Source organism: Hemicordylus capensis, chromosome 4 (genome assembly GCF_027244095.1).
Source record: "Hemicordylus capensis ecotype Gifberg chromosome 4, rHemCap1.1.pri, whole genome shotgun sequence".
Taxonomy (NCBI): Eukaryota; Metazoa; Chordata; class Lepidosauria; order Squamata; family Cordylidae; genus Hemicordylus; species Hemicordylus capensis.
In genome coordinates this window covers 203,269,155-203,284,173 of record NC_069660.1, presented here as the reverse complement: position 1 = coordinate 203,284,173, position 15,019 = coordinate 203,269,155, and the positions used below count along the sequence as shown (strand labels likewise).

Here is a 15,019-nt window from a genome sequence, read left to right as displayed (position 1 = left end):
ACTATTACTTCCTGTTATTTTACATGACTTCAGAATTCCTGAATTAGTACTTAACGCCAATTCACCCTGCACTAAGATGGGTTGATTAGCCATTTCCACTGCAACCAGAGCAATTGTGTTTAAAAACAAAAAATACAAAATACATATCACGTTACAAATGGCATACATACACACACAATCACAATTGTGAAAAATTGTGACTGACAGCAGCGGTTTTTGAAGAAAGGGGCAAGGAGGAAGCTACACAATAGCCCTTGGACATCTCAGTAGATTTGCCAGCCTATATAGGCTGACACTGCAACTACATTTTAAGATCAGGTCTGAAAAAATATGGGAGGGAAACACAGGAAATATTTGGAATATAATAGTTTATAATAGTTACAGTATGTTGTCTAGATCCTTCATTAAAAACTGAGTGAACCAATGATGTTCATTTCAGCCTAAACAGCCACTAGCAATCCTGATCAGAAATACAAGGAAGCAGGAGAGCATAAGATTCTCCTTTCCACTTAGCAAAACAACACAGATAAGCAGCTTATGGAGCAGTTACATGGAGACTATTAAATTACCAGATAGTAAATGGTTGTCTGTATTCACTCGAATATTCCGGTCCTCTTCATTAATGAGAAGTAGGGGTTCTGGAAGCAGCCACGGCAGAAAGACCTGTTGACTTACCTTGTTGCAAATCCTTTTGCTCCACGAATTGCTCAACAATCAGACCACAGAGTTGTAATATTTCTTGTTGAGGCAGGAATCAAGACAGGATATAACATCATTCTGTTTATTATATAAAGTATAGCAACCAGCACATCAATAAGTTTCAGCCAGGCATAGATGGCCGCAGGCCCAGTTCCCAGTCATGTGACCTGGGTCGCTGGCTAAAGGCTTTCTGGGAGTTGGCCATAAAGCAACAGTATAGCAACAATGGTCTTGACAGGCTAATGCAGGAATCTTCAAGCAGGCTAGCTGCTATGTCTCTGTGGGGTGGAAGATAGATCAGCAGGGCTGGATTAACCCATAGGCTAAGAAGGGTGTTGCCATAGGCCCTCATATTATTAGGCCCTACTTTAGGCACTCCACTCTAGCTTCTCTCTCCCACTAGCCTTAGGCCTCTCATAACTTAATTTGACTCTGCAGTCCACTCTGAAATCCTACAGCTCTGTAAGTCTGCTGAAGAGAAAAATGAACAAATTTAAGAAGTGTAGTGTGGGGAGAATATTCCAGGACTCCTTTGCTTCAGTTTAAGCTTTCGGTTTTTAAAAAGAAAGCTTCCCACTATTTAACTTATGGAGGAAGGGGAAACATGCAGGCTGCATTTGACTCAATTGCTGTAGAGTTGCCATGCCCCCCGAAATTCTGGGTTTCACCCAGACTTTAAGCATCTAATCCAGATTGCGTAGCCCACCCAGATTCGCCCGGATTTGAGCATTCATTTTAAAAAAACAAAACAAAACAAAGCTAAGTTCTAGCCCTTGTAGAAATTGAGTTATGGAGCAAAACGTGCAGTCACTATTCTGCTCAAAAATTATTTTCAAGCCAATGTACATAATATGCAAATTAGGCATCCAGATTTGGAAAGCCAGAATATGGCAACACTAATTGCTTCTTGCCTCCCAGTGTTTTGACCAATCACTGCAAAAGCATTAGGAGCATTGACAAGTATTTGGGCATATCTATCTAATCTAATCTATCTATATAATTCGCTAAGACATACTCGTGGCTAATCCTTTGTGTGGCAGCTCTTGCGAGTGAGCTGCCAGGAGGGGAAGAGAAGGAGGCGGTGGGGAGGGGGGAAAAGAGGGGGAAGGGAAGAGGAGGAGGCAAGGGGGAGAGAAAGACGGTGGCGGGAGAGAACAGGGGGAGAGTTGAGAATCGGGGGGGGGGGACAACTAGAGGCACAGATGCTCTGTGCCCGAGCCAGCTAGTTTCCTTTATTAGTTCTCTTCAATAACTTTAAGCATATGACTGTGTGTGTGTCAGGATTCACACAGGCTTCAAGCTGGAGGAGAGGAGACCCTTTGGAGGAGGAGGAGCTCAGCCCATCTAAGATTCCTGGCCCCAGTAAAAGCCCCTTATTTCCAGCAGTCCTTGAGCAACCAGAGCTCATTGCAGTTGCCCCTTCAAAGAAGCCTTGGAGCTCCGAAGACCTGGTGCGGCCCAGCAAGGTGCCTATTCTGTCTATTCTGAACTCGTCTGCCCATTGAGCATCTGGTCCCAGTTCTCTGCTTTGTCCCTGCGACCCCAGGAGCAAAGGTGACACTGTGCAAAAGCCAAACTCCAACACCAAAGGCAACGTGCTTCTCAGGGCCGTCCTCCTGATGGACCTACTTGGGAGTAAGGGAAGGCAGCCCACCTGCTTTGAATTGGCGTCAACCCAAACTTCAGAAGGAGGCAGGGCTTCATTCTAGCTTCTAAATAAATCCTCCATCTTCAGCCAGCCTTTGCTGGTTTGAGAGCTCCTTCTTTGAGTTCTTGTTTACAACTGCTGCTTTGCTAGAGCTGGGTACAGACACCGTGTTTAGAATTTTGCTGTTTCTTATTGCAAATCGATGAAGCCTATCTAAACTCAGTAAACAGTACCTTTAATGCAGGGAACTGGGCTAGATGCTGAACAGGCACACACGTTTTTAATTTTATATTGTTTTATTAGTTTATTGTCTTTGTGAGACAAGCAGTATTGCGCTGGAGGGGGTGGGATACAACTCTTTTCAATAGACAAAAATAAGTGGTGGGACTGCAAGAAGTGTGATGATTCCATTACCTGGGTTATCTGTGGTTCCTACATAAAGAATCTCACACCAATTCAAAGCATCTGTTGCCAGTTTTACAACTCAATCCTATGCATATTTACTTTGAAGCAAATCTTAATCCCAAAGCATGCATAGAATTGTCACCTTTCTTTCCAGTTTAAGCAGGCTTCCCTTTCCTTATTTGAAACGGAAATGTATTTGAGCAGGGACATGCTCTTGTTGCTGAAGCATCTGGGCATAATTTACTAAAATAACTTTGAATCTGGTCCACGAGTGTCTTTTCCACAAACCCTCTTCTGCAACAAAAGTGTGCTTGATGATCAAGGGGACAAGTAAGCCAAAGAGAAACAAACATTGTCTCACACCACTGAAGAGGAAGGCAATGCAGAAAAGAACTTGGGAAGAGAGTGGTGGTGTCACATCTCTTGCCTCGGGCTTAGCATGTATAACCTTTACTTTTAATAGCTCCCAAGTGAATAGATAAACCATCAGCGCTGTTTAATTGCCACTGCAGTGCACTGCTGAAGAATGATGCATCGCAGAGATGTACCTGTAAAACTCCCTTTGCTTCGCAAGAGACACAGTGGGATGCCCCTCTCCTGCAGACAAAGAACAGCAAACCAACCTGCTACAGCTGAATACAATATCCAGTGAGAAATCCATGAACAAACTTCTTGAAACAGCTGTATAAGCAAGGAACCTACCTAGATAAATGGATGTCTCACCTGAATCCAATTAGGGGCCATAGACATATGATTTGTGGACCACAGAGTGATCTCATGATGCAGTGCTCGTGCAGAGGCAAAGCAAGACAGACCCTGAAGGGAAGGGCCACCTAAAACCACACTGTGAGCTGCTGAGAGCTCCTGGAAGAATAGAAGTACAACACAGCCTGTTAAAGTGGGCAAATCTGGACCTTAGAAAGTGGAGCTTTTCTTATACTTAGCGGTGGGGGAGAGCAAGTGACCCTACTCATTTCAGCCTCCAGCCTAGCATCTTTTCCAGTAGCTGTTTGCTGGCCTGGTGTCCCTCTTCTGACTTTTTTAGATTGTGAGCCACTTGGAAACAGGGCACTAGAGCTGTACTTTGGAATGTCCAAAGACAAATAATATGTGCCAGGCTTTTGGAACTGGTCATGTGGGGGCAGCTGCCAGTGTCGCCGTCTCAGCACAGTACTGCATGCTGCCAGTGTAAGGGAAAGCCTCCTTTATGGAAACAGAGCCCCATACTGCCCCAATGATGGCTGGGAAGGCATGCAAGGTGGAGTGCACGGGGAACACTGGGAGCTATACTCCTTTCAAGCACTTCCCCCATAAAGCTCTATGGGAAAGGATTACTACACTCCCATGCATCTTGGTGGGGGCAGAATGGGGCTCTACTTCCTATAAAGCGGTCCATAAGCACAGGGAGTGCAAAGTGGTGTGTGGAGATGGCCACACTGGGAGCAACCGCCTACAAACAATCCTGAAGGACTGGGGTATATTATACGGCTTCAGATGCTCTGAAGCACAGCCCTATAGGGAACCGTTGCATTTATTTTGCTACATAAACCACTTGGTAAACTTTTTTAAAATCAAAAAGCAGCATCTAAATTATTATTATTTATTATTATTATTATTATTATTATTATTTTTTAAGAAGAAGAAGAAGAACAAATGCAATGAGCAAAAGTAAAAAAATCAAAAAGAGTTAGAAAAATCCTAAAGTCCAAACTCAATGGCGGGAACACCATACACGCCATAAACACCTGGGCTATACCTGTTATCAGATACAGTGCAGGAATAATAGACTGGACCCAGGCAGAGGTAGAGACGCTAGATCGTAAGACCAGGAAAATAATGACCATCAATCATGCTCTACACCCCCGCAGTGATGTAGATAGGCTATATCTCCCTCGCAGCTCAGGTGGAAGAGGAATGCTGCAAGTCCATCAAACAGTAGAGGAGGAGAAAAGAGGCCTTGAAGAATATATCAAGGACAGTGAAGAAGATGCACTTCAAATGGTCAATAATGCAAAACTATTCAACACCCATGAAACAAAGCAGGCCTACAAGAAAGAACAAGTCAAGAACCGAGCAGAAAAATGGAAAAATAAGCCTCTGCATGGTCAATATTTATACAATATAAGTGAGAAATCAGACATCACCAAGACCTGGAAATGGCTTAAGAATGGCAACTTGAAGAAAGAAACAGGGGGTTTAATACTGGCTGCACAAGAACAGGCACTAAGAACAAATGCAATCAGAGCAAAAGTCGAAAAACCAACAACAAACAGCAAGTGCCGCCTTTGTAAAGAAGCAGATGAAACCGTGGACCACCTAATCAGCTGTTGTAAAAAGATCGCACAGACTGACTACAAACAAAGGCATGACAAGGTAGCAGGGATGATACACTGGAACATCTGCAAAAAATACAAGCTACCTGTAGCCAAAAATTGGTGGGACCATAAAATTGAAAAAGTGGTTAAAAATGAAGATGCAAAAGTATTATGGGACTTCCAAATACAAACAGACAAACATCTGCCACACAATACACCAGATATTGTAGTTGGGAAGAAAGAAAAACAAGTGAAAATAATCGACATAGCAATACCAGGGGATAGCAGAATAGAAGAAAAAGAAAAAGAAAAAATCACCAAATACAAAGATCTACAGATTGAAATTGAAAGGCTGTGGCAGAAAAAGACCAAAATAATCCCAGTGGTAATTGGTGCCCTATGTGCAATTCCAAAACAACTTGAAGAGCACCTCAACACCATAGGGGCCACAGAACTCACCATCAGCCAATTACAAAATGCAACTTTACTGGGAACAGCCTATATTTTGTGACAATATCTATAATAACCAACAGTATTGATGATAAAATTCAGCCATCCCAGGTCCTTGGGAAGGACTCGATGTCTGGATAAAACAAACCAGTCAATAACACCTGTCTGACTGTGTAAACAAGAAATAATGATACAAAATTGCATCTTCAAAAGTTTCCCTGTTTAACTGGGCAGCAGATTATTTTTAGCCTACTTTCCCTTAAGGAAAGTAAACTTATGAGATAACTCAGCTGTGTGTGTGTGTGTGTGTGTGTGTGTGTGTGTGCGCACGCTGCCCCCATCAACTTTGCAATGCCTGGACTGATATGAACCACATTGGGTACAGTTGTAGGGACTCAACGGCATAGTTTGTGATAATGTCATCAACCTCAATTAAACATAGCGGACGTGTGAATGTTTAAGGCTGAAGTGAGCTAACTTGTGATAGTCATTATCAATTAAGATTATCATGAAAGAAAAATAGGCAGATTAGTTCTTACCAGAACAATTTGTTTAAAAATGAGAATTTGTAAAAACTGAAAGGGGCATTTCAGAAGAGGCATTCTCAATTCTTCCATAAAAGCTAAGAGTGCCATGGCTAAGGAAATGCCTGCTGCAATAGACACATTCCTAATCTAAAAGACCAAGCTGCTCATTTTTACATACCCTTCCATGGCACATATACAACTCTGGGAAAGGGAAGCAGGACTGCACCCTTGAGATCTGCAGTTGAATGGCATGTCAGCAAGGGCTCCTATGTGCATAATACTATATGCTCATGGGCTCTCCACACCACAGCGTTTCCACTGCCATACAGGGGTCTTGATGTTGCAAAGAGCTAATGTGCATGCAACTGTACACATGGAGGCCACACACACACCCCGCCCCCATACAATCCTGCTTCCTCCTCTATCCATTGTGTGTGCATGGAGGCAAGTGTAAGATCAGAGCTAAAGTATATTGCTTGTATCTGCCACTTTAGCCTGCCAATATTTCTAGTGGATCTTGTTTCTGTTGTATTATTTTATTTTGGAAGCTGCTGGGTGTTTTTGTAAAATAAGAAGTGGCCAATAAATCCTCTACATTAAAAAACCCAACACCCAACATATGCTTTTCCCGTCAGATTATTTTATTTTTACGCAAATATATGCAGACTTAATTAATCCATCAACTGCAACTCATACAGTTAATTAACTAATAAAGTGACACATCTAATAAATTACTATCCTCATCTTCCCTGCCCTGGCTCTCCCCAAGCCACCCACTAATATTTTTAGTGACAAAAAAACTTCACTAGCAGGGACAGGATGCTGGGAAGAACGGTGATGTGTCCATTATATTCCTCTCCAGACTAGCTAGTGGCTAGGTTTCTGCTCAGGCTGATATCCGAGGTTGGGGAAAGGAATCCTGTCCAAGCCCCTAGCCACCTTTATTCATGTCATACTCTCCCATTGCTTACCAGGGACAGTCTCTGCTTTATGGTACCCGTGTCTGATAAAACACATCCCCTATTTTGCCTTTGAGTGAGATGGTTGGGATGTCATTTCAAAATTTTGTTCGTTTACAAGCGCACGTACTCATGAGTTCTCAACTTTCAGTTACCTCTCCTGGATCTCTCAAGAATTTAATATAGCAGGCTTATATGTGTTGCAAAATGCACGCATCTTGATTTGAGCTGGGAGTGAAATAGGCATTACAAAGGCACTCTTGTGCCTCTTTTCATCTCAAGGATGTTGGAGGGGAAATGGCATATTAGCTAATTGCCTTGAAGGATTTTGCCTTCAGTGGCAGCATGTGGCCAGGCCTATATACATAAATTCACTGAACTTACTTGCCTAGGGTGTGCCTGCTTATATTAGACCAGGGCTGCACAACTTTGGCCATCCAGCAGATGTTGGACTACAACTCCCATAATCCCTGACTATATGCCATTGTGACTGGAGATTCCATGGACTTTCAAGACAACACAGTCCTTCTGAAAGATACACAACTCCTTACGCACTGAAAAGGCAGCTAGCTCAGAAACCCTTCGTGCAGTTATGATGGCAACAAGGAACAGAACTTTAAAGGACAAGATTCGCAAGGGAGCTAAGTGCAGGGGCTCAAACGGAGCTTTAGTAAGCGCCTTTAAAACTAGATTTAAATCCCAAGAGGGAAACCTATGTACAGGAGGAGGAGCCAAGTTGGTGGCTCCCCTCAGAAAACGCCTGATGTGAGGATGCAAGGAAGAAGAGCCAGGTTCCAATAGATTCAGTACTGATGACAATGCAAAAGTTTGTCTTCTTAGAATGCTAGGACGGAGCCCTTTTTCAAGACCCGCTTGAAGGAAACCTAGAACTTCTGGAACCCCCGCCACGGATGGAATGACATTCAGTTTATGCCCCCAGGCACAAAAAGCCGCCCAGGTGACTTGGTAGATTCGCGAGGTGGATGATCGTCTTGACGCCAAAATAGTGTCTTGCACCTGGGTAGAATATCCCTTGGCTTCTAGGATCTTGCGCTCAACCTCCAAGCGTGAAGGCGTAACCAGGCGATGTCCGGGTAGTAGAGAGGGCCTTGCAACAGCAGATCCCTTCTTTGAGGAAGAGAACACGGTGGACGAACTGACAGCCTCAGTAGGTCAGAGAACCAAGGCCTCCGAGACCAATAAGGAGCTATCAAAATGACCTCCGCTTCCTCCAACAGGAGCTTCCTCAGGAAAGATCCTAGAATCGGAGTTGGAGGAAACGCATAGAGCAAGCCCTGTGGCCAAGGAGAGGAGAGGGTGTCCACCTCCTCCGTGTGAGGAGAAAAATATCTGGCGTAAAATCTCGGCAACTTTGCATTCGCCTGAGAAGCGAATAGATCCAGCTGTGGACGACCCCACCGGGCTGCAATTTCCTTGAAAACTGCTGGGTGGAGACCCCACTCCACTGGGTCTTCCCATTGGCGGCTTAGCCAATCCGCCTGTAAGTTCTCCGTGCTACTCAGGTGCTCCGCTGTCATGGAACACAAGTGGATTTCCGCCCAACCAAATAGCAGGTTCGACTCCCACATGAGGGCCCTCAATCTTGTGCCGCCCTGGTGATTCACATGAGCTTTTGCAGTCACATTGTCCGTCCTTATGAGGACATGTCTCCCCTCCAAAAGATCGTGGAAGTGAAGAAGGGCTAACCGAATAGCCTTCAACTCTAACCAGTTGATGGTGTTCCTTAGATCCCTCTGGTCCCACAAGCCCTGTGTATGGTGTGTAAGACAGTGGGGCCCCCAACCAGAGAGGCTGGCGTCCGTTGTGACCACCACCCTCCGGGGAGTTTCCAGCAGCACGCCCTTCTCTAGGGCTGGAGAAAGCCACCAGAGAAGGGAGTCCCTCACCTTCGGTGGCAGGCGAAGCATCAACGGTGTTCTTTCCATAATGGCTACTTGATGGGGAAGAAGGAACCACTGAAGCGGTCTTGAATGCCACCTGGCCCAAGGTGTACATTCCAGGCATGCAATCATCAGACCTATGAGTTGGGCCAGAGAAATGAGGGAGCCCTGGTGCCTGAACATCCATGACCTGATGTGGTCCACAATATTTTGCTGCCGATCCGGTGGTAGGGAAACTGTGCCTGCACTGGTGTTGAAGACAACGCCTAGATGTTGAAGCACCTTCGAAGGAGATAGGTGACTCTTGGCATGGTTTATGACAAAGCCGTGATCCTCCAATATCTGAACCACCTGAGCTATGTCCCTGGAGGCCTGATCGAATGACAGAGACCGTACCAAAAGGTCGTCCAGATACGGAAACACATGAAGCCCCTGCAGGCGCATATGAGCTATCACCGCCACCATCAGCTTTGTGAAAACTCGAGGGGCTGAGGACAACCCGAAGGGGAGAGCCCTGTATTGAAATTGCCTCTGGTTGTAGGCAAACCGGAGATACTTGCGGGACGCCGGGTGAATTGGTACATGTAAGTACGCTTCTGAAAGGTCGATTGATGACAAGTAATTTCCCAGAAGAATCACTGCTTTTATTGTCCGTAATGATTCCATTCGGAACTTGCGTTTGCGTACAAAGTGATTCAATCTCTTTAGATCCAGGCTTGCTCGCCAGGAATCGTCCTTTTTTGGTACCAAAAAAGAAGCGAAAAAACGCCCACACATAATTCCGTCGATGGAATTGGTTCTATGGCTTGTATGTCCAGTAAGTGTTGAATGCTGTGCTCCATCAGGATTCTTTTGGATCTCACCCTGGAAACCGGTGTAATAAAGAGAAAATCGGGAGGAATATCTACAGGGTCTACAACGTACCCCTGACTCACCGTATTCAACACCCATTGATCTGTGGTGCTGTTCCCCCAGACTTCTGCAAACTCCAAAAGTCTGGCCCCCACAGGTATCGCGTCATTGCTTACGGTTCTGATTATTGGCATAGCCTCCTGAACACGCCCTGGCTGATCCTCTGCCCCTGTTGTTCCAAGGTTGACGCCAGGTAGCTCTGAAGGAAGATCCGCGATCATCTCGTCCTCTGAAGCCGTCTCTGGATCCTGAATTGGCAGGTCTGTTAAAGCCTCTGAAGGGACGAAAGGAATTCTGAAAGGCATTATTTCCCCTGAAATTCCTTCTGGGATCCCCACGCCCCACCGGCATGGCCTTCTTTTTATCCTTAGTGTCTACCAAAATTGGATCTAAGGATTCCCCAAATAATTTCCCCCCCATAAAGGGAGACGCTGCCAAGGTGGACTTGGACTTGGTATCTGCCTGCCAATTCTTTAGCCATAAGCTTCTGCGAAGGGCCACACCCGCTGCCATAGCACGCGAAGCGTGTTGTATGCAATCCAAACCAGAATCTGCCATAAGGGCAGAAGCTCTGGCTAGCTTATTCAAGCCTTGGCGAAGCTTCAGATTTTCTGGTGGAACCAGTTTAACAAGTTCCTTAGTCCACAGAATGGAGGCACGGGCAAAAATAGAATTAGTGGCAGCTGCCCTTATGACAGTTGCAGACGCCTCGTGCGTCTTACGTAACAGGTGATCGGTTTTCTTTTCCTCTGGCGTTTTGAGAAAGTCATCTCCCTCCTTATTAACCAGAGCACCAGTGACCAACTGGGCCACGGGCCCATCGACAACAGGAACTGCCAAAAGCGCCATAATATCAGAGGGTAATGCATACAATTTCCTTGGGAAGGAAATGGTAGGTTTAGCAGACCCAGGTACCCCCCACTCAGCAAACATGACATCTTTAAATAAAGAAGGAAAGGGTACAGTGGCTGCAGAAACAGACGTGGAAGGAAAAACCTCTTGATCCAAGCCAGAGACTGTAGGGGAGGCAATCTCTGGTGAAACATCTTTAATAGCCCTTTTGGCCTTGGCTAGTAAAATTTCAAATTCAGAGGCAGAGAAAAGTCGAGTAGAATTAGGCTTTTCCATGGGAGCCTGTTCATCAAACAGTTCCTCTTCCTCTTTCTCAGACTCGGAAGTCTGTGAATCCTCAGAGGGAAGCACTGGGCGTTGAACCACAACCTGAGAACGCACCAGGATTCCCGGGGTGTTCTGAACTATTGGGATCCCCTGTGGCATAATAGGGGGTACAGTGGATTGAATATTTAAAGGAACATCAGTGGGAACACGTTTTGGAGCCCTGGGCACCTCCTCAAAGGAGAAAGAGGGATGGTGAACGTGTTTCCGCTTTCTACGTCTCCTCCTGGTGGAGTCAAGCAAAAAGGAGCACTCTGCCATAGGAATCGCCCGTCTAGCCAGGCTTGAGTCCGGCGAAGAAGAATAGGAAGGTCTCCTAGACCTACGGTGGGGCGCCACTTGTAGAGAGGGTGGCTGCATGTTGGTAGATTGCCCGCAGGAACCTAACACCCCAGAGGTGGAAACCGGTTGGGAAGGAATTAAGGCACTCCCGACTGAGTCCTTCAGAGGGGAAACCACATTTAAGCAGTGCCTTCTGACAAATTCCCCCAGCCATAACAACTCACCCTCTGAAGGCTGGTGATCTCCTGGGAGAGGGGGCATATCAGGAAGCGCTTTCCTATTCAGCCGCTCGGTTGCAGTGGCAAAGGTTGCTGTAGCAGCGGCCAACAACGGACCCTGAGAGGGGTCGGAGGCACTTGGCGCAGACGGCACGGTTAGTGGAGCCTGAGGGGGGTCAATAGTCGCGGACGCTGTCGGCACGATTAGCGGACCCTGAGGCGGGGGGATAGCTGCAAGCGCCGTTGGCGCGAAGATCAGACCCCGAGCAGGGTCGAAAACGGAGAGCGGAGGTTGAGCGGAACTCTGGGCCGACGAAGGTCCATGTAGTAATAAGGAACCTGTAAAGGGTTCGGAAAGCGGTACTATGCGCCCAGGGTCCCCGTTGATCCTGATAGTAGCAATGGAACGGGACTTAGAAAGGAGTGCTAAAATGGCCGCCGCTCCCTCAGCAGTAAGATCTGGCAGCAAAAAGGAAGACGGTTGCTGAGCCCGAACTGCCTGTAATTGCAGCCTTTCGCTCAGCGGAGCGCTGCCGGGAGAGAGTTTTGCCTTTTTCTTTTTTGGCAAGACTTTGTCTTTCAAATGCTTGGTCTTTTTTGTGGCTTTTTGGGGCGGCGGAGCTGGCAGATCAGTAGTCTCCAGAGGTTCCGAGGTCTCTCTCTCCCTAACATTAGCCGAAAGGCTTAAGCCCGCAGTTCCCTCGTAACTCGCGGCTGAGGGAACGATTGCGGCTTCTGTGAAGGGGCCCTCCGAAAGGGAACCCTTCAACATGTCCCCCATATGCGCAGGCTCCATATCCACAGGCCCTTTCAATGAGGGCTAATTCAATTTTAAAATAAAATAAAATTCGCTAAAATACTAAAAAGACTACTCCCTTCCCACCCTGGCACACAGAAGAAAGGAAGGGAGAAGAAACTGGCCTGATTAGTTATAGTAGAATTGAAGTTAAAAGGCTGTGACAATTCCTCACAGCAGGAATCAAGCTCTGTCTGCGGAGTGAGACAGGACTGGAACTGAGGATGAGTGACAGCTGCCTGGATACACAAAGCTGGCCTGAAATTTGATTGGTCCTGTCTCGGAGCATGCAGAGCTTGATAACCCATCACGTTAGGATGTCCTCCCCATACCAAGGAAAAATGCCAGTTGACGTTCTACATGCCACATAGCTGCATGCTACATGCCACATAGTTTTCACACCTTCACCTGTGATGTTAGATGCCCCAAACCCCTGCCAAAGATATTATGCATAGCAGGTAAAGTAAAGTTGTGCCGTTGGGTTGGTGTCGACTCCTGGAGACCACAGAACCATGTGGTTTTATTTGGTAGAATACAGGAGCGGTTTGCCATTGCCATCTCCAGCACAGTATGACGCCTTTCAGCATCTTCCTCTATCATTGCTGCCCGATATAGGTTTCCCCCATAGTCTGGGAAACATACTAGTGGAGATTCAAACCAGTATGTAACCTCTTGCTCCCTAGGCAAGATACTTCCCTGCTGTGCCATTAGGTGGCTATACATAGTAGAGCTCTGCATAATTCTGGCTTTTATGCCCCATTGTACATCCACTCCTTCCTCATTGATGGACCACTTTAGCCACAGCTCAATACTAATTCAATCCAAATGATGGAGTGAGAGTCTTTCCCATGCTGCAGTGCTTTTAAGGAGCTGTGGCCATGGTTTGGAGGACAGACTGTTACACAACTTTGTCAGGGATCATATGCCTTGCTAGGCTCAAGCTTCCAGTACAAGCCCTATGCTCAAACAGTTATTTTCAAGAAAGCACTGGGAAAGTTAACACATAGCAAGAAGTCATTTCAAGCCACTGTACTTGCTGTTTCAAATATGTGCTGTGCCTTGTATTTTATATAGTTGTTTTTGAGTACAACGCACCTTGCCACAGTCACTTGCTCGAGGAACCTTGCTAAGATCTCCCTCCCCACACACTCCACAATGCAACTCAAAGCAACTCCCTCACGGTTGCACAGCTGTTTTCTGCCCAGTGCCTTTGTCCTTCAGAACTCTGAGCATGTCCTTCTATCAAAGCCAGAGCCAGCTGTAAAAATAACATTTCGGCAGAGCTGAAACAAATCTTGGGGAATATGCAAACATCCAAGCAAACACAACCAGGTTTCTGTACAGCATACAAGAAGCAGACTTCTGAATAGAATTCATGTTGCAAGAACCAAGGGACCTCCTTTGCCCTTAGAGCAGCAATAGAACATGCTTGGCTTCTTGGGAAATGCACAGCTATCAAAGAGAAGGCTGGAAAACAAAAACACCAAACAAAATACACGGCTATTATTTGAGTGTTTGTATAGCAGCAATTGAAGCAAGACACTTTAGAGAGTTCAAAAGGAAAGCTAGGTTTATTTCAAAACAAAAATAGGAGACAAAGGACTATGTGACATTTCAAAGTGAGTATGTATTCTAAAGGTAAAGTGTGCCATCGAGTCGGTGTCGACTCCTGGCAATCACAGAGCCCTGTGGTTGTCTTTGGTAGAATACAGGGAGTGTTTACCATTGCCATCTCCTGCACAGCATGAGATGATTGATGCCTTTCAGCATCCCCCTATATCATTGCTGCCCAATATAGGTGTGAGTATGTATTCTAAGCAAGGAAAAATAAATGCAAAAATAACTAAAATATTGCAGATGTTATGAAACTTTTGCACATAGTTTCTAGACTTTGATGTTTAAAAACATGTTTATGCTTTTTAATTCTCAATATCCTTGCAGCAATTTAACAGTAACCAATTTACGCAGGCTACAGCCCAGCATATATTTTGAGTCCATCATATATATGATGTTGGACTACCATTATCCCCAGCCAAAATGGCCAAAAAATCATTGTGGCTGGGAACAATAGGAGTTGTAGTCCAGCAGCATCTGGTGACCCTATTATGGTTCACTGCTGCTCTAGCAGTCTGATCTGCACCACTGTAACTTCCTCCTCCTTGTCCTTCCCTTCCAAGCTACCTCTCTCATCTGAATACTTCCAGCTTTCTTGTCAAAAAGATCAGGCCTGGCCTCCTCCCAAGTCAGTCTGCAGACTCCCTGTTCTATTCACAACATCGTCTCTCCATTCTTAAAGTTGATTCTTCCCTGTTCAAACATCACTTGACAATTCTCTTCAATGTGGAAACAGTGTAGGTGGTAGATCATGTGTTGGTCTATTACAAAATAGGCTATTATGTTTTAGGAAAATTAAAATATCACAAAAAAGAACGTTTTTGAGTTCTCCAGGAGTCTTCTTCAGCTAAGTGTTGAGCAGAACAATGGGTCTTGGTGGAAGACACCCTGTTGGGCATGATACAGGCTGCAGACGTTTGGCCTTTTCTAACATGATGGAGTGCAGGAAATTTTATACAGTCATAATTATATTAAAAACTATGTTACATGCAAGACACTTCAGGTTACACCAAAGGCTACTGGGCCAAAGAAACGAAAGCCTCCCCCTCCCCCAGAGAGAGAGAAATAGGCAGTCTTACCTGTAGCTGTAGTTCTTCAAGTGGTCTTCTGTGCCTTC

The 15,019-nt window shown here is 45.6% G+C and overlaps 1 long non-coding RNA gene across 1 annotated transcript in view; it reads left to right on the top strand.

Annotated features, from left to right (window-relative positions):
• Positions 1–914: 914 nt before the first annotated feature.
• Positions 915–15,019, top strand: part of LOC128352963 (uncharacterized) — a 62,443-nt gene continuing 48,338 nt past the window's right edge. The window contains exons 1-2 of the long non-coding RNA XR_008320740.1: positions 915–1,161; positions 1,981–2,165. This is a non-coding gene — a long non-coding RNA (uncharacterized LOC128352963). The remainder of the gene's footprint in view (positions 1,162–1,980; positions 2,166–15,019) is intronic.